Here is a 24,670-nt window from a genome sequence, read left to right as displayed (position 1 = left end):
GATGTTGATGGTAACAGATTCAATGTGTACATTGAATTCAGTAAGAGTCCATGAATCCATATATATATTAATTAATCAATTAAAACTAAACAAATGGGAGGTGGAGGAGGAAGTCTTACTCCTTTAACTAGAATATCAACTGATAAATGTGGGAGGAACGATAGAAAAATGACCATTTTGCAACCATTATAATAAAAATTGATTTAAGCAGAAGCTATCAACGAATGCTTAGAGTAGGTGAAAGTTTGGGGAATAAAGGATATTTACATTGCCTTAAAATATTTATTTTCAAATCATGTATTAATTAACCGAGGAGGAAATAGTGACTTGACGGTGGAGAAACCTGGCAGAGCCATCACAGCCATGTGATTACAGCCAACACCACCAATAATGGAACAAATGACACCGAGTGCCTCTTGATGTGATGCCCTGAGAAGGACACAATGTCACATCTGTTTGCTTATACAACGTGTATAACCTGAATCTCATCAGAGGAAACCTCAGGGAAACTCAAATTGATGGCCGTTCTACAAATAATAGGTGCTCTTTGAAACTGCCAACATTACGAGAGAAAAAGGAAGACTGATGGGTGTTATTCCAGATAAAAGGACACGTAAGACACATGACAACTAAGGGTAATTCATAACTCTGGGTAAAAAACAGTTAGCTCTTATACGACATTACTGGGATAGTGGATAAGATTCAAATACGGGCTCTGGACAAACAAGCACTCCTGTGTATCCTGGCAATAGGACAGGTGCTGCTCCAGTGATTAAAAAAGAAAATAGACTTTTAATATCCTAGAGGAATCTACAATGTAGGAAATCCAGAAATAGATAAGAGTAATTAACTTTGAAAAATTAAAAGGATGGACTGGGGCAGAGGAATAAAAACCCCAAATGCTGTATATTTGATTTTGAAGTTTAGGTCTTTTTTCTATTTCAAGGGAAAAATCTCATAACGAGATTCAAAGATCGAGAAATCAAATCCTTGTTAATAGTCTTTGTTTTGAAAGTCTTCAAGTTGGTTTTCGTATTGAACTGTCAGGAAGTTAACTAGCTACCCATCACTTTCAGACACAGTAGCTCTGTTTACACAGCCACTGCCAACACATGAGTCACAGGATCAAACCATAACATGCCCACAGCTTGTCTTATTATTTAACTCATCGCTTCAGGGAACACATGGGGGAAAATACACTCTCTACAGGCCAACCATTTTAGCACAAACGTAAAATTGCACAGAACAGAAAAAGTTGCATTTCTTAAGTGGTCTGACTAGCAAATTCAACGGTTCTATGCAAGTCTGGACCATGTTTTTGAAAGAAACGCTTTTGCAGAAATTTTGTTTCTCCTTCACGCGGAGCCTGAAAAAGCTGGCAAACTGCCAAACCAGAAATTCTGAAGACTCGAAATGCAACCTGCGTCATTTGTATTGATTGTAATCCATAGCGTGTGTGCATGTGGTCATGCCGGTGATTCACAGATAACACTGTGAATCATAATTAAAACTGCACACGTAGGCTTTGATAAAATATGATTTAATGAAATGCAAAAATCACATTTAAGCAAGCTGGTATTGTCCTCTACTTAATGTGTTTCCTTCCTTCCCCCCCCACCCCCACTCCTTTCCCTCTTCCTCTCTCTCCTTTTTTTCCTATCAAAGCTCACACTGGGGACTTCCCTGGTGGCGCAGTGGCTAAGAACCCGCCTGCCAGTGCAGGGGACACAGGATCGATCCCTGGTCCGGGAAGATCCCACGTGCCACAGAGCAACTAAGCTTGCATGCCACAACTACGGAACCCACGCACCTAGAGCCCGTGCTCTGCAACAAGAGAAGCCACCGCAGTGAGAAGCCCACGCACCGCAATGAAGTGTAGTCCCCACTCGCCGCAACTAGAGAAAAGCCCACGCGCAGCAACGAAGACCCAACGCAGCCATAAATAAATAAATAAATAAATAAATAAATAAATTTATTTAAAAAAAAAAAGCAACTCGCATTGGTTTCAGGTTTCAGCCAAAGTTTGAGGGTTAAATGTTACATACCTTGAGAAAAGCTTTTGCCATGTTACCAGTTATTTCAAGGCAATTTTAGATAAGAATCCAAAATTAAATATGACCTATGGGTATTGTGACCTATGGGTATTTTACCTGGAAAAAAATGCAAACTTAGAAGTGTTTTGACAGGGCTCCCCACTTTATGAAAATCTAGACCCTTCTAATTTGTCAAGGAGGTGGAGGACTATTAAAAGTGTTTGTGTAAATTATGGAAAGGACCAATTTAGTGGACTTGCTAAAAAAGAAATGAAAATGTTATAATCAAGTCAAAACCTTTAATCATTCATTTTTTAAAAAATTAACTTCTCTCCTAAAATTAAAGTTGTTTCCCTTTCTTTTCTTCTCCAAAGATTGGGTTTAGTTGAGGTTCTGGAAAGAACTTTGTGGTTTACTTTAGGTTAAATAAGCTGAAAATTCACTAGATATCAGCATAAAATCTTTTAACGAAACATTTTGCATAGGAACATATTTTTAATTTCCATAAATCTAATCTACTAAAGTCTAAAAGCCAGCTCAGAGTTTTTCTTGGCAGATTCGTACAGAGAAAAAGGAAAGCAACGAGTTTGTTTTCTTGCGCCTGTATAAATGCACCACCCCTGCACAGCACATCGTAAAGCCTGTTACATCTGAGGAACACAATTAGTAATTGTAATGACATTTATGTCTGATGAATGAAAATATGTTCATGCTACTGCAAAATAATTTAAGCGAACTCATGTGTGTATGTGAAGCAAATCAAACGCAAGAAACATGGTCTTCTTGTTCTGGAAGAATAAACAGAAAATAAATAAACATAGAACAAAATAAAAAGTAATTAAATACTTTCTCATTAGAAATGAATATATAACAATAAATATAAAAGAAAACACTATGCAAGAAAAATACTTCTTTACTCAACCACATCCTCCGGGCAATATTGTGAGAAACGTCCCCACTAAACCCAAGAAAGAGACTGAAGTAAATGAAGTATTACTGCCCATTTCCTGTGTGTTGAATCAGTAAAGGTGTATTAAATTCCACATAAAGTTTAAAGTGACACCGTCCCTGCATTCCTGGAGCTCTCATGGTACAGGAGAGAGACATGCACACTCATAACACACCTACGTAAGTGTGTAAGTACAACCACTGAGGTGTGGTCCAGGTCCAATGGGATCACCGAAGTGGAAATCTTATCTTGCCTGGAGATACCACATAATATTTCATGAAGGAGGTACATTTTAGCTGAGTAACAAATGACTACAAGGAACTCCCTGGACAGTTGCAAGGAGAACACTCGCAAAGGTGTGGAAGAGAAAAAGAGCATACAATATTTTGGAAAGCTAAATGTTTCAGCAGAGCTGGAGTATGAAAGGGAGAAGTTAACAATTTACCCATTATATTAAGGGTATTTAGGAGTCACTGAAATACTTTCATTGATTTTTTTTTTTTTGCTATCAAATTAATTCACATTCATCAATAAATGTTTTTAAACGGGGAAAACATAAAGAAGAAAATTAAGTCTACTTTACATCCTATTGGTAAATAATCATGTGACTTGACACATATTTTATGCCACAGCCCTGCTTCTAAATATCTTGTCCACTTATTTTCCACAACAATGAATTCTCCTCTCAGTTTTGGTTCCTTCAGGTTGATTCAATTTTCCCTAGACTTTGCAGAGATTTCTTTGATTTTGTGGTACGTAGTTGCCGTTTTCTTCTCTTGGCGCTAATAAACATAGTTTTCTTTTTCCGTTACTGTTTCCTCCTCTTGTTTTCCTTCTACCAGATTGATCAGTTGTTGAGAAGGGTTTTTAGAGGTTTGCTCATAGAAGCAGCGGTGTTGGAAACCCAGAGCAAATTTTCCAGTTTTCATTCAGAGTAAGTACATGTTAAGTGGCACTGCCGGGCCAACAGGTACTGTTTAAAGGTGTCTGGTTCACAGGGCGAATTGCTTTCTGGAGAAATAACAATTTTCATTCCCATTAGTAATGGATGAATGCTACTTTCTGGCATTCTTACTAACACTGAGTGTCATCTTTCATCTTTGCAAACAGCTGAGGGATTTAAAAGAGCCATGCGATAAAATCAGGATTGCCCTTTATTCCTATCGCATTTCCTGCAGTGTGTGAGACAGATGGGAGTGCGGTGCCTTTGTAGTCAGGAAGACAAGGAGGTTAGTGAAATAATCTAGATGAGAAATTAACCAAGGAAGTGACAAGAAGAAGAAGAAATAAGGAAACGGGTATGAGAGATAATAAGAAAGTACAAATACTGTAACCAAGAACATGTTGCTAAGGGAGAGATGAAAAATCATTCTGAAAATGACCATTATGTATAAGACACGTTACACACATGGGCGCATATAAATCTCACAACAAATTTAGGAAATAAGTGTTATTATTCTGATCGTTCGGATTTGTAAAATAGGTTGAAGTACACATTTAGAAGGTTGCTTTGTAAGGATCCCACTCGTGACTAATCCACACTCCCCCCACAGCACACTCTACTACACTAGCTTCTGAAATGCTGCCTACTTTGCTAACGTGAACATCTTGGTATTGAAAGAAATTTCTAGCTCCATCTCCACTTCCCTGGAAGTGCCTTCCTTTCCTGAGATTTCAGGCCAGTTTGTCACCCTGCTGTCTCAGTTTTGTGATGCGCTCAAAAACCACGTATCACTTGTACAGTTTTGTCTTTCTTGTTGTTAGGGTAGGAGTGACGCTCTTTCCAGCTTTCTACATCCTGAGCAGAAGCTAACGTCTCTCCATTCATTTTCAGCCTCTGTGACCCTTCAAGACTCTTAACATGTCTACTTCCACCCCCCTATCACTCACCTCTCCTTATATACTTTCCACCTCTTTATCTATGTGGGATGCCTCCTGGGAGAGTTCCTTGGACTAATTTTCCTCGTCACGAATTCATTTCTTATTAATTTGGCCCACTCCCGTATCCCAATTCCTGCTCTTTCCCAAAGATTCCACAATTTTCTTCTTTTTATTTATTTTTGTGGTTGTTTTTCCATTGGACAATTTTCCTCTTTAATTGTAATCTCACCCGTGGAGTATGGCAGATGTGAGAAGGAATGATAAGGACCTGCTTGGAGTCCCACTGGCCTGCCTAGAGTTCCCTAGCCCAGCGGGCTCTGGCTTTCCTGCCTTGTAAGCAGTTAGACAGGCAACCATCCACCTCCAGATCGATGGTAGGACATAAAAGACCTGGACTCTCAATCTTATCCTATTATCCATGGTGCCAGGTCCTCTGCTGTCCCAGGCTTCGATTTCACTCACACACGGGGCATATATGCCTTCCCAGATGAATACTCTTCGATTTTATATTACATTTTCACCCTCTTACTTTTGTGGCATCTTGAGAGTTGGGTTCAGGAAAGGAGATGATTGCCCTTGTTTTTTTACCATCTAATGTGAAATACTTTTATAATTTTTTTCATGGGAAAGCATTTTATTTTAAATAGAGCAGTGTGTACATGTCAGTCCCAAACTCCCAATCTATCCCTCCTCCTCACTCATCCCCCCTGGTAACCATAAGTTTCTTCTCTAAGTCTATGAATCTGTTTCTGTTTTGTAAATAAGTTCAGCTGCATCATTTTTTTTTTAGATTCCCCATATAAGCGATATCATATATTTGTCTTTCTCTGTCTGACTTATTTCACTTAATATGATAATCTCCAGGTCCATCCATGTTGCTGAAAATGGAATTATTTCATTCATTTTAATGGCTGAGTAATATTACATTATATATATATATATATATATATATATATATATATATATATATATATATATACACACACACACACACACACACATATATCACATCTTCTTTATCTATTCATCTGTCGATGGACACTTAGGTTGCTTCCATGTCCTGACTATTGTAAATAGAGCTGCAATGAACATTGGGGTGCATGTGTCTTTTTGAATTATGGTTTTCTCTGGATATATGCCCAGTAGTGGGATTGCTGGATCATCTGGTAGCTCTATTTTTAGTTTTTTAAGGAACCTCCATACTGTTCTCCATAGTGGCTGCACCAATTTACATTCCCACCAACAGTGTAGGAGGGTTCCCTTTTCTCCACACCCTCTCCAGCATTTATTGTTTGCAGATTTTTTGATGATGGCCTTTCTGACTGGTGTGATATCTCATTGTAGTTTTGATTTGCATTTCTCTAATAATTAGCGATGTTGAGCATCTTTTCATGTGCCTCTTGGCCATCTGTATGTCTTCTTTGGAAAAATATCTCTTTAGGTTTTCTGCCCATTCTTGGATTGGGTTGTTTGTTTTTTTGATATTGAGCTGCATGAGCTGTTTGTAAATTTTGGAGACTAATCCCTTGTTTGTCGCATCGTTTGCAAATATTTTCTCCCATTCTGTGGGTTGTCCTTTTGTTTTGTTTATGGTTTCCTTTGCTGTGCAAAAGCTTTTGAGTTTAATTAGGTTTAATACTAATTAATTTAATACTAAGTTAAATTACAATTGAGGTCATTGAGGTTAATACTTTCAAGTAACAATGAACAAGGCACTTTTGTTGAACACCAAAAAAATCTTTCAGAATATAGCTTTTTACATTTCAAAAATATACATAGTGGCTCAGTTTAGCACCCAAATGTCAGAGGAAAATGGATCAGAAATGTAGCTTTAAAATCCAGTCCCAGCAGTAAATAAGTGATTTTGATAAAGCAACATAAAAATTCTGGCAGCCTACCCAGGAAGACAATTTCTATCACATCAGTATGTAGCAAAAGACCAGAGCAGCAAGCAAAATACCTAGTCATGCGCATCTTTGCCTTGGCTTTAAGGCTAATAATGAAAGGCTTTATGAACAACAACAAAAAATTGGTAGTGATTTGGAATTTCGATGTTGATTAAATTTGGTAATCGAATGAGTGAATACCAGTATATTGTTAGGAACCAATCTGACACTTTATTCCACATTAAAATTTTACCTTCTTATTCCTTCTTTCCAAGTTTTTCAAATATAACTAGCAAGTCAGACATTTGACTTACTTTTTGTTAAAACAAAAAAACTCATTTCATATACGAGAATATCTAAAATCAAGCCAGTATAAGTCAATGCTCCCTTTATTGACAATTTATTTGGAGTCAAATCAGCTCTATCAGAAGTACCAGCAGGAAAACATGTTCCAATGCATCCAAAACTCAAAATGGTAGCTGGGTTTACCCTCTATCCTTTGGGAAATATTAATTTCCTACAAAATGTAAAAACTCATTGCAGATAATTATATTCCCAGAGAAACTAAAATATTGTATTACAAGACTTTCCAAGGTAAACTGTGATGTATACTTTCAGGGAAAATAAGATGTTTTTGAGTTTAGGTTTAAGTGGAAAGGATGAAATTGAGATCTTTCCCCACCACGTTTCACAAGTGCCACATCTGTCCAGCTCACCAAAGGCAGGGGAACCCAAGTCATTCATCCGATGTTCAGTCAACCAGGCAGACTCCAAAATCAGAAAACCTGATTAGAAAAAAAATTCAAGTTGTTTTACAAGTTGTTTAGTTACAAGTGCAGCAAAATTTAAATCTTGACTATTTATACTAACAAATAAGTGATCAGATAACAAATTATAGAAAAATCATAGTTACATAAACATGGATTAGATCCTTTCAAAGGGAAACCCTAGATTCCTGACCAGACCCCAACTGTGGTGTGATGTGAGACCCCCCCCCCCCCATCTCTTTACTAAAACACTGTGAACTCAAGAACCGGAGGACAGCCTTATTAAGCTAAACTAACCTGTTTTTTGACAAATGATCACCTCTAATCCTGATGCTTGATTTGTGGGACTGAATTTTTTAACCACCATATTTTACTTATACCAGAATCCATACACTTCTAAAAGCAGAGTCTCTGATGTACTGTAAATTAGGAGCTGAGTTCACATCTTCAGGCACTTTCAGTGAATTATGAGACTAGAAATGAACTTCAAAGTTCATCTAGTTCTGTGCTCTTGGTCATGTCTCAGGGAGGACTGCTAAGATGAAAGGAGGTCTATTTCTTAGCTTTTTACTCAAATAAGTCTGATTCAAACATAGGATCACCTTCATTTCAGAAACTTTTAAAGTAACTTCACAAATATTTTAAGTGAAAGCTAAAATAATGAACAAAAATTAGCCAAGTGAAAGTAAAATATACTGTAATTTTATTTCTGCATTTAATTATTGGACAATGTTAGCCTTTTACAAAATGTAAAATAATATTCTTATATTTAAAACGTTAATTGAAGAAAAATAAGAATATACAGTTTTTTTAACATTTAAAATACCTATATTTTATTGTTAAAATAATCACAATTAAAAATGTGATGTGTATATGTCTAAATTAGACCATAACAAAAATTATACACTTTAGAATTAAAAACTGGGGTATAAATAAAAATTAAAATTTAAATTAAAAAGCTGGGGTATAGGTGTAAAAGTATAGCTTTAAATAAAAATTGGACCAAAATGTACATATCATGTTGTATCCTGTTTCCTTCACTTAGATATTATGAACATTTTCTGTGTTAAAAAATATTTACCTACAATATCATTCAGTGGCTGTAAGTAGACCATTTAATGTATACACGATAATTTACTTAACCAAATCCTTTATTATTGGTCATTTAGATATTTTTCATGTTTACTTACTGTAAAGATTTCTTCTGTTGTACATTCCATATTTAAGTAGGTGCCTATAACCTTAATAATTTATTTAGAATGATTTTGAAATAAAGGAATTACTAGGGCAAAGTGTATTTTTTAAGCATTTGATATCATTTTTGCCTAAGAACAGGTAATAGAAATTAGTCCACCTTCACTTATCAAATTCTACGATAATCTACCACAAAAAAAATTTCTGAGGAGTATGGACATAGGAGAGCCCCAGTTTGACAGAGCAAATAATAGGAAATAGCATTCTAGCTTTTATTTGGAGAGTTTTGACTTAATGTCACTCCTACCAAGTAGAAAAAAGCCACTTCAATACACACCATGTTTTCTTCCTCTAAATTTGTTTCCTTCCTTATAAAGAAATTACCACTTGATGAGGGCAAGACAACCAAGAAGAATGAAACCCATTTGATCTGATTGTTTTTAAGCCTCTTAAATGCCAAGTCTATGAGTTATCTGATGAAGGATTGAAAGGATATGAAAATTGAAGATACTTTCTTTGGAAGTGCATTTGACTTTATGAATCAATGCTTTCTTAGCTATTTTCCTGTCACTCTTTATCTTTACACACTCACTTTCTCCTATTGCTCCCCATCGGTTTCCACTGAAATCAGAGAAGTCTGATTGAGAAGTAGTTATGTCTTTAGTCTCATATACACAATTATAAATTAAATCGTTTGCACTTGCTATTTGCTTCAGCGTATTTTCATAGGCAGGGAAAAAGAGGAACCTACAGAAAGAAAGTTTTTAAAAACTAAACTGATTCACTGAACTAGAGGGCTGGCAAATTTTTTTCTAAAGAGCCAAATAGAAAATATTTTTATCTTTGAAGTCCATAAAGTCTTTGTTACAACTACTAAAGTGTGCCCCAGCCATAGTCAAGACAGACACAAATGGGTGAAGCTGTGTTCTAATAAAACTTTATTAACAAAAACAGGTGGTGGGCTGATTTGTTTACCTTATCTGCACTAAATTCTCTTTCCATTTCAAACTTTCCAAAAACTTAATCACAACAGTTTCCATTATTGGACTAACAACCATTTTCATTTTTCATTTTCTTTTCTGGAATGATTCTCACAACTTTATCTATAGGAAGAGAAAAGAAAATGTGGACGAAATGAGAGTGACATTCATCTCTTTTTTCTTTTCCAATGATCCTCATAAGAGCTCTCTGTGATTTTTATGCACCTTGTATCAGAGCTGATTTGTGTTTACTCACATGGAAAGTCTTCACCAACTGCATATCCTGATGGAATTTGTCACCTCTTGAGATCGTCAATGGTGGCCCCTGGCTTTCCAGTCTGAATCTCCACATAGTTCCAAAATCTCTGAATTGATTCAACCTGGACAGTCATTGAGGTTTCTGGTCCCATTGGGAGGCAGGGTCTGTCCAAGTACAGCATATTCCTGGCCCTTTCTAGGCTCAACAGTGATACCCTATGTTATTCTGATGCAACACTTTGTGTGTGGTGGAAATTATATCTCATGTTTTTCTAGACCTGCCAGAAATGGGTCAAGACTAATTTTGCTCTCATTCGTGTAACATATCTAACTAGTTGATACCACAGACTTCTTTACTTAACCCAGAACAAGAAATTTGCTTTGTTGCCTTTAGCTATTTAACATAATCCTCAATACTTTTACTCAGAAGGTTGAAGACTTTCACCACGAAATGCGTAACAAATGGATGGCTATGCTCCAAAATGTCCAATTTCAAACATCTTGTCAACAATGAAATCCAAACAAAGTTTATATTAAGGACATTATGAGCCAAAATAAATTTCATGCCTAACTTAAATGTTCTACAATGTTTGACAGATAATGGAAACTGCTTGAAAATAGAATACTGTTGTCATACTTAGCATGATTTCCTGACATTTGATTTTACCCACATGTTAGAAAATCACCTATATTTCAGAATATAAAGATTTGAACATTTTTCTTCAATTACACTGGTGTCTTTAACCACTCACTTTCTACTGATCGTTTTGTGTAAGTATGAAGCATGTTTGAGCATCTCCTACATTAAAAGTAAAAAAATTGCTAATGGCACACTCCCTTCCACCTATCCCCCTATCTCTCTTCCTGTTCAACTAAGCGTCTTATAAAAGTTATGTATTTTAATCTCCATTCCCTGGTATCCCACTGCAATCCAGCTTTCTTCCCTGCTGAAACCACTACTGTCAAGGTGACTGGCAAATTTCTTTTGACAGATCTGCTGGGGACTTTTCACCACTTGTTGACCATTCCTTTCTTGAAACACTTTCTTCCATTGATTTCCATAATCCTAACCTCTTTTCCTTTCAGATATTTTTTAAAGGTCCTCTTCTCATGATTGCCCTTTAAATATGAATTATTTCCTCACGGTTTAGTCTTACCGAGGCCATCTTCTCTTCTTGCTCTGCACAGGCACTCCTGGTGATTTTTATCAACTCCATGGTTATAAATCTCAAATCTTTGTGCCCGATTTCTGTGTGAAGCCTCCTACCTGCATGCATGCCTGCCTATTGGACTCTGCTACTTTGCTGGCTTCTGGGCATTTTAAGCTCAGTGTATCCCAAACTGAACTCCATCATCTTCACCTTTTCTCCAACCAGCTTCTTCCTACGTGTCCCCCACTGCCCACGCCAGAAACTTCAAAGTCTCCTTTGACTCTTTTCTGTCCTTCATTCCCACGTTTGGTCAAAAATCAAATCTTGTTTAACCTACTTTCTAATCATTTTTAGACTTTTCTCTTTTCCCAACGGCCCCACTCCTGTCCGATTTCAAGTCATCCTAGCTACTCACTTGGCTTACTGAAACTGTCTGACTTGTTTACCTCTATCTTTTCCCCCAGGTCTTTCTCAAAAAGAAGCCCAAGTACCTGGATGAGTTTCTGTGATCCTTTGAATCCTAATTTATAACATTTCAATGGCTTTTCTGATGCCCCTAAGAGCTCAGAGATGGCTCACAACACCCTTCCTATCTGTCCAGTCTCCTTTTTTGTCACTCACCTCACACACCAAGCACCATCCACGTTGAACCGAATCATAAGCATAGTATAATAGTATACTATATATTATACATAGTATAATATATAGTATATAATATAGTATAATTCTTTTACCATCTCTCCCCTCTTCCAGAAATATTCTTAGCTATCTTCATTGCCTGGTTAGCATTTGTTCACCTTTTAAGTTTCGGCTTATGTATCATTTACACCAGAAATTCTTTTCTGACCTAACCCAATCCCTCAGGCTGGCTAGCTGTTTCTTCCATGCACCCCCATGGCGTTACTGTCTCTAAAATTGCAACTCATACTTTATGTTATTACCTGTTTGATTTTGAAAAATTTTTCCTAGTAAACTGTAAGATCCATGTGGTCAGGAAACATTTTTATCTTGTTCAAGAAGTATGAGTAAAAAATAATGGCTGGATAAACTGATATGCTCTCTGTCCTCATACAGCTAATAGTTTAATAGAAGAAACAGGTATTCAGCAAATAAACATATAGATTAAATAAATAATAACATGTGATTGAGGAAAGTTCTATCAAGTAAAATTGAGTGCTTTGAAACACAGAGTCCTGGAGCCACTGAAGCATATAATCAGGGAGTGGCATGATATGGCACCATTTAAAAATTTTTTGAATCATTCTTTCTGCTACATGAAGAAAAAAAGTAACGGCCATGACCAGGAGTTATGGTATGGATGAAAACACTTGAGAATTTGGAGGATTCACTGCTTATGTCTTCAGTATTCACTTAAGGCAATCATGGGATTACATAACTCTTCACCAGTGTGGCGGCCCAGGGTTGTTGCTTGGGTGTAGCAGGCGATGACTAACTAACCAGATCATCGAAAGATGGTATTTTGTCAGGAAATTCATTCCCAACATCAGAGCCCATTTCTAATTAAAGCATTCTAGGCATACCGCCTGTACCTCCTTGAAAGTTCAAGTTCACTTGGATAAGAATCCTTCCCATTTCTCCCCTGAGATCTTCTTTATTTTTTTCCCAGCCTCATACATTTATTGCGAGAGTAAAATAATATAATGCACTGAGAACCGTGCCTGGCCCACAGAAAGGACTGAATGAAGGTTAGCTGTCGTTGAGCTGGCTGGTCTGGAGGTGGCTGCTATTGTTATTAGATGTACAGGTGACGGAGTCCAGAGGCACCAAGCCTGAAATGGTTTCTTTCTTCTCTGACCTGCTCTCCCATTTGTCCACACACTCATTCTCACTCTCGGTCGTACTGTTTCCCAATTTCTGGAACAGAGACTTGTCGCTCTCTTTCAGCATTTTCTCGTGAACTTTGGTCTCGTACTCAGGCTGGTCCTCTGTAGATAAAAGAACGGACTAATCTTCCCCCAACCTCTATACTGTCCACCTACTCATCAGTACCACCTCCACCATCTGATTTTCAGACAGGGTGAAGGTGTAAATGAATTCCCTCTGCCCCAGCTTAATGGCTGGTGATGTCTCTTTCCCATCTATATGGTCTATGTTGGAAAGTTTTCTCTCCTGAATATCTAGCACTCGGGGTGGCAGTTGGTTTGGTTTTTGCATTCTCCCTTTATTGAGGTCACTCAGCCTAAGACATTTATCTTCTTTTCTGTTCTCTCCTTTCCTCTTCTCTTCTAATTCACAGAGAGGCAGCAAACACATTAGACTTCTAAACAGTCATCCTAATACACAGCTGGTGAGAGAAAATCAAAGACTTTCCTGCAGGAGCTGAGAGCACTTATAATACTCAGCATCATACTGACCATTCTTTATAACCTTAACCAGCTAGTAGAAATTATCTGATTCTAACTTCACTAGCTATATGGCTTGAAAAATTATAGTGTCGATTCCTAATTATGTCTGGCCAGAAGCTCGTCTTAGACAATATGGTGTTTATGTTGTTTATAAGAACATTTGAAAAGATAAGTCTGTTTGATAAATTAAACTTTCTTAGCTGAGCTTCTCCAACCCAATAAGTAAATGACTACAGAAATCTCAGGGAACTTTATCAAATGACACTGTCACTCGCACCCTGGCATCTGAGCTTCGTCCTTGTCTTTGATTATAAGTTTCCTCAAACTCTCTTGCAAATTGTTCATTTGTTACAATGATAAAGTAAACGAGGCTTTCCTGTAATGAATTTAATTTTACAATTTGTTCCTGGAATTAATCGTTGATTAAAAGGCTTGTTGTGATCTTTGTAAGTCCCTTAGTGTTTCATTATTATAGAAACTCAGGAAACATTTATCAAAGAGTTCTTGTGCTTTAGGAATCTTTCCATGTCAGGTTTGAATATGTCAATAATGCTTGATAAAAAACGTACAATCTCATAACCAACAAACAACCAGTGTTTACACTATCCATCTGCATTTTTTTTAACATCTTTATTGGAGTATAATTGCTTTACAATGGTGTGTTAGTTTCTGCTTTATAACAAAGTGAATCAGTTATACATATACATATGTTCCCATATCTCCTCCCTCTTGCATCTCCCTCCCTCCCACCCTCCCCATCCCACCCCTCTAGGTGGTCACAAAGCACCGAGCTGATCTCCCTGTGCTATGTGGCTGCTTCCCACTAGCTATCTATTTTACGTTTGGTAGTGTTTATATGTCCATGCCACTCTCTCACCCTGTCACATCTTACCCCTCCCCCTCCCCATATCCTCAAGTCCATTCTCTGGTAGGTCTGTGTCTTTATTCCCGTCTTGCCACTAGGTTCTTCATGACCTTTTTTTTTTTCCCTTAGATTCCATATATATGTGTTAGCATACTGTATTTGTTTTTCTCTTTCTGACTTACTTCACTCTGTATGACAGACTCTATCCGCCTTTTAACTCCACCCGTAACTCCTATACAATCCAGATCCAAGACTCCTGCAGCAATAAACAATCTTGACTCAGACCTCCAATTTTATAGCCTCTCAGTTCACACTCTTCATCAAAACCTATGAACCCTCAAGGGCTTATCCAGCCGGGCGTTTTAGAAAAAAAGTTGCATTTCTCCCTTAGAAGAATTCTCATATCAGCCACTAAGAATACATTTTGTTACTGGAATATTTTGGGTGACTAGTAATCATATGTGCCACTTTGACTATCCAATAAAGACTTAAAATCCTAGTGAAACATTTCATACTGATAGGAATCCATCCTCCCGATTATCCAAATCCCAAAGTAAAGTTTCATTTGCCCCATTTCTGAGTTCATTCCTCAGGTTTAGGATCAGATCGGGTTAAAAATTAATCTTTCCTTAGCCAAGAACTTGCACAGCTAATGCTTGCAATACCGACTCATATTTTTAAAGTCACGCACAAAAATGGCAGAGTGGGTACTGTTACGCCATAGAGGGAAGGAACCCGGGGCAGAGAGTGTGCCATCCCTAACTCTGGCCATGACATGTAAACTGGGCTTCACAGCTGTACAGCTCAGAAGAGTCCCAGGTCTGGCATCACAGTGGAGGCAAGGCCGTGGACGGCTCTCTGCCGGTCTTCGTGATCCCCTCGCTCCCACGGAGAGACTTGGCTTCCCCGGACCCCTCCTCCTCGAACTGTTTCCCCAGATCCCTTCACGGTCACTCTTTCTCCTCCATCAGTCTTTATTCAAATCACACCTTCTCAACGAGACCCACCCTGACAGCCTGTGAACATTTACGTCCCATCCTACCTGCCCCTGCATCCCAACCTCTCTTACTCCGCCCTCCTCTCTCCTTTTTTCATACTCCTAAGTAAGTTACTCATTCACTGTGGTTGCGATGTTTTGAGCCCCCCCCGACCCCCCGCTAGGGTGTGAGCTCCACAAGGGCAGGATCTGTTGTCTGCACAAACCGTTCTCTGCTTCTTCCTTTCACTCGACAATTTCCCTCTCTAGCCACGACGTTCTGACCTGGTATCTTCCACACACTCATGTTCCTGGACTTGTTCTCCTAGCACGACAGCGAGCCCCGTCATCCCTCCGCTTTACCTAGCTCGTCGGCGCCTTTATGACTTCAATGCCACCCACTCAGCCTGAAACACTCAGCGGCAACCTTAAAGTGGCTTAATCAGGGTTCCAGACACGTCCTATCCTTTAATTTCCGGTTCTGCCCATCCCCAGCCCTGGGAAACGTATTTTCTGCAATCTTACGATTCGCCCCCGAACCTTAAAGTAGAAGCCATAAAGCTGCGCGTTCAGGACCACTGAGACCCTTGCCATCTAGGGTCATCTCTTTGCTGTTAAATGCACCCTCACAGCAGCTCACCCTTCCTTTGACTGACTCTCCATCCCCTGCTTAAGACCCTTCCCTCCGTCCTCAGCCTTTAGCCTAACCACTCAGTCTGGATCTTGCCTCCATACTGACTCAGAAGATAAATCCTTTGCCACAAAGGCCCTCATCTGCCCTTTCCTCACCTCACACCACCTCTGCATCTGTAACCTCCATCTCCAAGTTATTCTATATTTTCAGGTTCCAACTAAGATCCCATGTGCCTTGGGATCTTCCTTCCCTCTATGGCGTAGTAGTACCCACTCTGCTATTTTTGTGCATGACTTTAAAAAAGTAAATAAATTAAACAAATAAACCTCACCCCTTTTTTCAGAGAAAGAGGCGCCCTTCTCCTTGCCCGAAACATCCTCTTGGTCTACAATAAGGGTGTTTGCCTCTTGCACCTCTTCTGGAACCTCCTTCTTTCAGATAAATCCTCTTTCCCAAATCTTCAGTCTCCTGTTCTTCTCCAGTCTACAAACATGCTTATACAGCCCTAATCCCACAAAATCCCACAAACCTCTCATTCTAATATATCCTTGGACTACCTACACTCACCATTTCTCCCCTTCTGTATCCATTTTCTTATACGTAATTAATTCCTTGAGCTTTTTCCCCTGTACTTTAAGTCTTTCCTATATAAAGATTTTTGTTGTTAAATCTCATGGTCATTTCTCAATCCCCACCTTGATGTCTGTGGCATTTGCCACTTTTAATCAGACCTGCTTCCTCTCCTCTGGCTTCAGCCCCAGGCACTTTCCTATTCCTCTCCTATTTCACTACCCAGTTCTTCTTTGTGGGCTTCCTTCATGGTTTCTCCTCTTCATCCCACACCATAAATCAAGACATACCATGAAGCTTAATCATTGACCTCCAGTTCCTTGCCAGCTTTCCTCTTCTGTGTCAATTTCTCCTTGAGATTTTTGTTGTCATTGTTCTGGTCAATGGTACCATTATTCTCTCAGGAACTGGCTATTCTAGGTTATTCCAGAATCTTTCAGATTCCATTGTCTGATGTCCCTTCAGGATGAACACCGGGCACAAGCATGTTCTTGTAACCACAGAGAGGAAGCATTGATCTTAGGGATCTGAAACATTCTGAAAGCTAACGCGTCTATTCCTTTGGCCATAATGCTCTCCTGAGTGCACCAGAGAGTAACAGAGTATCAGAGCTGGAAGCAATGTTGGGGGTTACCTCATCACCTCATCCTACATTCCCACTGGAGAGGTGAAAAGGCAAAGCCCACTGACACAGGAGAATTGAGGATGAGAACTCAGAATTCCTGGTATCTCCCATGCGACTAAGTCAAAAGTAATAGCCTGGATGAAAGGACTTGATTTTCTCACCCCACTTCTGTAACTAACATATTGCGACTTTTGTAAAATCATTAAACTTCCCTAAACCTTAACTTCCACTATCTCTTGGATAAGAAATTTTTAACACAGTGGCCTCTGAAGTCCTTCAAACATTAATTTTTCACTGATTTATGTGTCTTTGATACCTGCTGCAGGATATGACCTCAGGACCACAGCCAAGTATGTAAAGGCAAATAATTTATTTTCCTTTTCTGGGAAATGTCAGTGTCTCCTTAGGATTTTCTTGTCCTGATCAATGGCACCATCATTCTCTCAGGGTCTGACTATTCCAGACCCAATTTTGCTCTTCTCCAGATTCGCTGGCCCATAGTTTTCAGATGTCCCTCCAGGACGAGCGTCTGGCACCAGCATATTCTTGTAACGACGGAGGAGGCTTTGATCTCCCTGGAGAGAGGCTCACGGAGCGCTATTTCCTTCATAGTAGAGGCCAGTCCGTAGAGCATATGGTGCTCTCAGGTCTCTTGAGAGGCATTCTAGGTGCACTTTGTCCAATGTCCCTCACTGCACACCTGTAACCTCCCACCTGGGTTCTCTCGCTGCTCTCCAAGCGGGAGAAAACGAGGACCACGTGAAGTCCACGCACGTGCACTGGCTCACCCAGCGGGCCCGAGGCAGGTGGGCAGGCAGGGAGGGAGGAGTCTCGAACCCTGAGCCCCAGGCACCATCTCAGGGTCCTGGGATCTGGCTTCCCAAAGGCGGCCCGAGGGCAGGGGAATCAACACCCTGTGGGATGAACTTGGACCAGTAAGAGAAGAAGGAGAGCATGTGGCTGGCAGATAAAGTCGACTTGGTTCCCTCCCCCACCCCCCGCATCAGACCCCTGAAGTCAAAGTGATGCCATACAGCCTTTCCAGAAACGTCCCAGGTGACTGAGCAACCATCTGTGCTTCCTGTAAAGCTGTGGTCACCTGGCATTTGATCTTTTTCCCTCCTTGTCTATCTTTCTATTTTCCCTCATTTTTCCTTCTCTGAGAATTCATGCCCAAATAAAGAGTTACCATGGAAGTTTTGCCTCAAGCTTCTACTTTCTAGGAAAACCAGGCTTAGACAGATAGGCAGTAAGCCTCCATCCCTCTCTGACCCTCAACCCAGTCAGTCAATTATTCAGTCACTAAGTTCTGGTTACTTTTCCTTGTAATATCATTCTCTTTCATTCCTTCCTTTGCTTCTTTGGAGTCACCATCTTAGCCTCTGTCCTTACCACCTTACACCTGGGATACTACCAAAAAGATCTCTTAACTAGCTGTATTAGTCAGAGTTCTCCAGAGAAACAGAACCAGTAGGATATGTACTTCCAGTCTGAAGCCTGGCAGGCTCAAGACAAAGGAAGGGCTGATGTTTCAGTTAGACTGAAAAGACAAGAAAAACCGATGTCCCATCTGAAGGTGATCAAGCTGGAGGATATTTCCTCTTACTCACAGAAGCGTCAGCTTTTTTTGGTCTATTCAGACCTTCAACTGATTGGACGAGGCCCACCCATATCTGTTTAGTCAGTCTGCAAATTCAAATGTTTACCTCATCCAGAAACACCCTCACAGACACACCCAGAATAACGTTTCACCAAATGTTTGGGCACCCCATGATCTAGTCAAGTTGACACATAAAATTAACCGTCACTCTGGTATTTTCCCCTCCATTCTCTGATCCCCTAAATCCTCTGCATGCTATATCTAGTTTAATTTTCTCAAAGACCCCATCTCCATCTTTCCAGTAGACTTTAGCAACTCCTTATTTTTAGTAGAATGCCCAAATACCTTTTCCTGGGATAGAAGATTCTTCATTTTATTTCTCCTACTAACTGACACAATTATCCCATCATTCCTGTTCGTTTTTTCTTAGTTCTAGAGTTACTCATTGAATACTCATTTTTATCTCATGAACGAGCTACACCTCTGCATCATTGTACACATCAACCTTTCTCTTGGATGTTCCTTCCCACTGTCTATTTCATCTAACCTCCCACAGAATGTAAGCTCCTTAAGGGCAGAGGCCATATCTATCTTGTGCCCCCTTACACAGGGCTAAGCATTCGTACTGTGCGGGATAATGACCCTCTGCCTTGAAACCTTGTGTGGACCCAAACCATAGGGAAATAAGACATGGGAAAATGTAACCTGGCACAGCACTGATTTCCTTACATGGTGATGGGGTGGACCCTGCAATGCCAACGTGGCTCCTTATAACCCATAACACTGCAAAAAGTGCTCATCTGACTTGATGGATTTCTCATTTTCTGTGAGCTGAAAATCGGCAACCTCTTTGGAGGCATAGGAAGCCTCTACCACTCATGTCTGTTCTTGGCCTCACACCCAACTCTTACCCTTCTAGTTTGCTGATATGGTAGCAGTTTGAAGTGAAGGCAACTAAACTAAGTCTGAGTCGTCATTCTCACCTATCTTCAAACCTGGACCAAACTATGTGGTCTGCAATATTTCCAATACATAACCAATAAATATTTGTTAAATGAAGGAGGTAAAGTGAATGAATGAGGCCCCCATCTTCTCTAAAAGAACAGCTTAAATCCTAGCTCCTTCATGAAAGCTTTCCTTACTGCCTTTGTACTGTAGACCAAAGTGAGCTCCTCTAAATTCCCTTGCAAGTTTTGTGTGTGGCCCTTATTTGTCCTTAATGATTTGTTTCCTTGTATTGAAATCATTTCTTGAAGAATATGTCTTGCTTATATAACCATACTACAAGCTGTTGGAAGAAAAATCCATATTTTATACCTCTTTGTTTTCCCAGAGTTAATACAATGTTTGCACAAAATAAGTACTCAAATGTTTTTCTCCCTTTCTTTCCTTTTTCTTTCTTTCTTTCCTCTCTTTCTCTCTTTCCTTCCTTCTTCCCTCCTTCCTTCCTCCCTCCTCTCCTTTCCTTTCCTTCCGTTCCTTCCTTCCTTCCTTCTTTTAAAAATAATACCATGTAGTGACCCTGGAACTTAGGAATAATGGAGAGGTGATGTTGACACAGACTTCATTTCTGAACTTCTATAAGCCATGCAAATTTGGCTTATTATTATTCTTTTTAGGCTTTGCAGAACCACATGGAAAATTTGTAAGTAAGTTGGTAAAATAAGGCTGGTTGAATTTTGAAGCATGAAAAAAAAAGCAGGATGCTAAGAAATGCTGATTCCTTTCAAATCACCCAAGAAGAGATTATTAACAACTAGAGAGAAATATAACAAAAACTGAACTATAAGCAAGGGAGTCATGGATGATTTTAATTCTTCGTTAAATTTTATAATTGTTTTGATATGTCTACAACTTAGCAAGTATTTCCTTCATGGTCAAAAAGACATTAAATGTTATTTTCAAAAGAAAGAAGTTTTAAATGAGTTTTTACTATGTGTCTTCAATTGTAATAAGCCTTTAGGGCAGAAGACACTCTGCAGATCTACTTTAAAACTATTAAAGCAATTATACTCCAATAAAGATGTTAAAAAAAAAGAAAGAAAAGTAGGTTCCTAAAATGGTACAGATGAACCGGTTTGCAGGGCAGAAATAGAGACACAGATGTAGAGAACAAACGTATGGACACCAAGGGGGGAAAGTGTGGGGGTGGTGGTGGTGGGATGAATTGGGAGATTGGGATTGACATGTATACACTTATATGTATAAAATGGATAACTAATAAGAACCTGCTGTATAACAAATAAATAAAATAAAATTCAAAAATTCAAAAAAAAAAAAAGAAAGATAAAATAAAACTATTAAAGAATCAAGGAGTCAGGATTCTGGGCATCTAGTCCCAGCATTCCTATGACTGAAGTCAATATCTGGGGCCATGATTCTTTCTTATTTGAAAAGAACTGAGTAATCTCACATCCAGCACCCTAATGATTTGATTTTACTGTCTTTCTTTAGGATGATGTGGTAACGTCCACAATGCATACTATGACTGTATTCTTTACCCTCAGTTCCTATTAGTTCTAAAATACTGGATTTGATTTTGAAAGTAAGGATCTAGGAGAATAATTTAGAAGTTCTCTGATTAGGAGCCAACTTCCCAGAACAACATGGAATAAACAGTTGTTGTCATTTCTTAGTGTTATCCTACTTGGAGGTGAGAATTATATTTAATATTGAAGTATATGAATGAGTTTTAACTGAAGTACTGTCTCGGTTTAAAAAAAAAAAAGATTTTTCAGTATTCTTTGTATGATACTGTTAAAGACCTATGAATTAGCATTGGAATATCTAAGACCTTATGGTCCTGGGAGCCAACTGATGACTCATGCTCTGTAATAAACAGATGATACTAATAAAACATCATTTCATAGGAGTTGTACATACTGAAGCAACACATGGTCAGAATGAACTGGAATTAAAAATGAGCAATGAGAATGTGGGTTCACAGCTCCCAGAAAAGCAATGCCAGAGACGTTCTAACTCAGTTCTCCTTGTGTCTGGATGAATTTTCAAAGACTCATATCAGACTTCCGGAGGACTTCAAAGTTACGCGTGTTCTTCAGTGACTGCAGCATGCGTAAGATTAACTGGAATTGCTCACAAAAGCTGAATTAGAAAGTCAATATTTACAATTCCATCAGTATGGTAAGCAGAACAACGGCTTCCCAAAGATGTCTGCATGCTAATCCTTGGATCCTGTGACTACATTATGTTACAAGGCAAGGGGGGGATCAAGGTTGCCGATGGAATTAAGATTGCTAATAATTGACTTTGAGATGGGGGACCAACCTGGATTATCTGGGTGAACCCAAGGTAATAATAAGCGTCCTTACAAGTGAGGGAGGGAGTGAGAATAGTGAGCGTCAGTGCAATGTGACGTCACAAATACCTGACCGGCCATCACTGGCTTTGAAGATGGAAGAGGCCATGAGCCAAGGAATGTGGGCAGCTCTCGAAGCTGGAAAAAAGGCAAGAAAATGTGTTCTTTCCTAAAGCCTCCAGAAAGAAACACAGCCCTTCCAACACATGGATTTTAGCCCTCTTAAGACCCATTTTGACTTTTGACTTTGGAACTGTAAAATTTTTACTTGTGATGGTTTACTCCTGTAAGTTTGTGGTAATTCGTTAGAGCAATAATAAACTAACATAATCAGAAAATATTCGAAATCTCTGAATCCCTTTCTTTGAATACATATTTTTTATTTGCTACTACATAACTGTTGAACTCACATTACGTATTTGTCTGCAAAACTTGCCACACTTGTTGAGGAACAGGGATGTGATTTGTTTTCGTATCCTTAGCAACTAATGCTTACCCTGGTTCACAGAAGTCAAATAAACTCGTAGCCTTTTGCTTATCTCACATGGCAACAGTATGTCATCTGTCAGCTGACAATCACGCACAGCTCCATCCTTATGGGACTTGAGAATGTGTACCAGAGAACTTCTGTGTCATAATTCATCTCAAGTGTCACCTCATTTCTCTCTGGTTTTTCCTCTCATCATAGAATTTTAGAGCTGGACATGCTAAACTGTGTCCACTGCCCTCATTTTAGATTAGGGCACTGAGGCACAGATTGGCGAATTGTTCTATTCATTATTGGTTCTATGCAGTATTAGATCGTGAATCAGTCTTCTTTCTAAAACAAAATGCTGATTTTATGCATTAAAACTTATCTCAACTGACAAGTGAGAGAACACTAATGATATTTCAAGTCTGGACAGCAAACTATCAAAATGACCTAATGAACATTAATAAAATCACAACCTTTTCATCAAAAAGGAGCAGCCCATGTGGGGCGGGGGAGAAATTTTATCAATGTGATATGGCAAAGTGCCACTTGTCTAGAGTAAGTATTTATATAGAAAAGGAGTAAGAGGACATTATATATAATTTGGTTATTATATAACGAATCGTCCTCCAGGTGATTTGGTTTAAAACATACAGTACTTACTTTCAAAACTAAACTGTTGTGCCACTTTCTCTGATTCAATCTTTGAGCTGTAGAAAAACAGAAATTATCCTCAAATACCAACTGCTCACCAGTGAATTATTTGAAAAAGACAACGGGCTGTCTAAACTTACCATCAAAAAATGCCTTCAAGATGAAGTGTGTCCTGTCACTGTAAACCTCAAATAGAATTCTCTTATATTGGATATTTGTAGTCAATCTCGAATTCAATTTTCTGTTCTTGGGTTGAGTCAGGAAGAACAAAACAGATTCACTAGGTGTTTCGTGAGGTCAAAGATTGTTTTCTAAAAAATAAAATGACATGTGCAGCTGGTCTTAGAATGTTGTCATCAACTTGAAATGTGTACACATTTTCCTCCCTTCTTCCTCTCTCATCTTAGACCCTTCCTTTCACCATTGGCTGCTTCTGCCTCTTCCCTCTTCACCCTTCTCCCTTTTTTATTACTGACCACGACTGAAGAGGGTCGAATTGACAATTGTTGTGCTTTTAATAGTCAACAAATACTCAAAAACCAATTTGACCCTGAAACACGCTGACATGGAAAAAGATGGGAGTTTGGGAAATTGTTTTTGTCTAGATGGATGGAGGAGGATTGTTTTGGGTTTTGTTTTTTAAAAAAACACTTAGAGACTTTTTTTCTACCCTTCCACATTCTCACCATCAGAATGTTCTCACCTTCTATAGAGAGAGCTAGTTACCTTACATAACTTATTTTATTAGTATTTTTGTGTTTTCATGTAATAATTAACTAACAGTACTGATGACTTGCTTTTTAAATGAAGTGGACAATATTTCACTGCAATATTTTATTTACATCTATTCATTGTAATAGTTTAATTACCTTCAGAGCAAAACAAATTCCACCAGATTTCAGATAGACCACAAATATATAACTTATATAAAAATCTAGGTATTCAGAGCCAAATTCAGTGGGGGAAGAAGCAATCCTCAAAGTTAAAATAAGAGAATCGTGCTTTGGAGTTGCCGTCAAGGTCAGTTAGCCATCAAGGTCATCCAGTCAAACTGCACTGGTTTGTAATTTAAAAAACTGGGGCCCATAAAACTTAAATGAGGAGCTCAAAGCTACAAAATTAGTTGCAGGCAGAAATGGAACTGAGGTCTGTCCCTCTCACTCTCAGGTCAGTGAAATGTTAATTACAGAATATTAATCATGGTCTTGGCTGCTGTGGAGGAGAAACAAGTGTCCTTAGGTTCACTGGGAACAGGAAGAGAGATTTGCAATCCCTCAGAATGTAACTCCAGAGGAAAGCAGACATCATATCATGGTTCCAGCACAGTTTTATTCAACTTTGGATGTTCCAATCATCCAGTGAAATCCCCTGATATAGTCTTAAAGGCATGAAAATTCCACCCTCAATCATGGGAATAAGCTGCAGAAAAACTATTATCTACATGATTTCTGAACATTCCCAAATATGCCCTGGTTATTTGAAGAATAGAA

General features: G+C 38.8%; 1 protein-coding gene across 2 annotated transcripts in view; it reads right to left on the bottom strand.

Annotated features, from left to right (window-relative positions):
• CEP44 (centrosomal protein 44) overlaps positions 1-24,670 on the bottom strand; it is a 129,211-nt gene that overhangs the window by 20,618 nt on the left and 83,923 nt on the right. The window contains exons 12-14 of one of the 2 annotated variants that reach the window (XR_009503960.1): positions 23,321-23,491; positions 23,190-23,236; positions 7,466-7,534 (exon numbers count right to left, since the gene is read on the bottom strand). The gene's annotated coding sequence lies outside the window, so the exon portion shown is untranslated. The remainder of the gene's footprint in view (positions 1-7,465; positions 7,535-23,189; positions 23,237-23,320; positions 23,492-24,670) is intronic. The other variant, XR_009503959.1, reaches the window with a different exon arrangement.

Source organism: Balaenoptera ricei, chromosome 6, assembly GCF_028023285.1.
Source record: "Balaenoptera ricei isolate mBalRic1 chromosome 6, mBalRic1.hap2, whole genome shotgun sequence".
Taxonomy (NCBI): Eukaryota; Metazoa; Chordata; class Mammalia; order Artiodactyla; family Balaenopteridae; genus Balaenoptera; species Balaenoptera ricei.
This window is presented reverse-complemented; position numbering and strand designations above follow the sequence as displayed.